The sequence below is a fragment of the Alligator sinensis genome, unplaced genomic scaffold (genome assembly GCF_000455745.1).
Source record: "Alligator sinensis unplaced genomic scaffold, ASM45574v1 scaffold280_1, whole genome shotgun sequence".
NCBI lineage: Eukaryota > Metazoa > Chordata > Crocodylia > Alligatoridae > Alligator > Alligator sinensis.
In genome coordinates, this window is record NW_005841835.1 from 2140866 (window position 1) to 2141853 (window position 988).

At 42.4% G+C, this 988-nt stretch overlaps 1 non-coding gene across 2 annotated transcripts in view; it reads right to left on the bottom strand.

The window, feature by feature from the left end:
* Nucleotides 1-767, bottom strand: part of LOC102387560 — a 148268-nt gene extending 147501 nt beyond the window's left edge. Inside the window, exon 1 of one of the 2 annotated variants that reach the window (XR_003093487.1) lies at nucleotides 45-78. This is a non-coding gene — a transcript (uncharacterized LOC102387560). Of the gene's footprint in view, nucleotides 1-44; nucleotides 79-729 lie in introns of those variants that run through there. The other variant, XR_003093479.1, reaches the window with a different exon arrangement.
* Nucleotides 768-988: the final 221 nt, after the last annotated feature.

Sequence of the window (988 nt, forward strand, 5' to 3'; positions counted from 1 at the left end):
CTTGGCAGGTCTCAGGTTACTACTCAGTCAACCAAAGCTCATACCTTTTAACATGTCAATATCATCATTTTCTAGCTCAGCCATCCATTTTGGAGGAGAACTGGTGATAGGCTGTCAAAAGATGAGCAAAAAAAATCCATATTCAATCACATAACCTTCTTATGTCAATAAACAAAAACAAAAGGCATTGTTTCAAGTGTGGGGAAATTCATGTCACTCAACTAAAAGGATAGCTGGATGCAAGCCCCACAGCCTCAGTAGAGAGCTATCATGGACAAGATTTTAAGTTTGTGCCTTACACCCTGTTTTCCTATGATTTTGTCCAGAGCTGCTGGAGTCAGAAGCCATGCTGTAAGATGCAGTAATACTTCCAGGAGTTGTAAAGTACTAGTCTAAAACCTTGATTTCCAAGAGGTATAACTAGGCTGAATGTACATTATACTGTTATTTTGAAGCACCAGAAAGATAAAGTTATCCTAATAAGTGGATAAGTGGAAAAGAAAGCACAACGGAAAAAAAGCATACTTAGGTATGACAAGGCAAGACTACAAAAAGACCATATTCAAATGTCAACCAAAACAATTAGATCCAAGAAATGTTACAGACAATAGTTTCTACAGCTCTGTCAAGAAAGTGGAGTGGAGAAATAGGGGAAACAGGGATGGGGACATAAGTGAAAAATGGCCAAGTTGCCAATTGCAATCTCTGCAAATGGCAAAGTTTACTTACACTTTTGAAGGAAGCAGCAAATTCAGCAACACCTGGTACTACAAAGGGAAAGGAAGAAGTCATTGTTTGGGACCCAAATGCACTGCCCTCCCCTGTCAGAGGAAGCATGTAGGCACCTAGCCCACTGGCTGCATGAGACCAAGCAACTTGAGCAGAGGCACTAGCTGCCTGTTCACACGGACAGTCAAGAGAATCCAGAGCCGCCTCCGAGGAAAAGAAACAGGCGGCTGCGGCTGGCGTGGTCAGCAGTTACCACAGG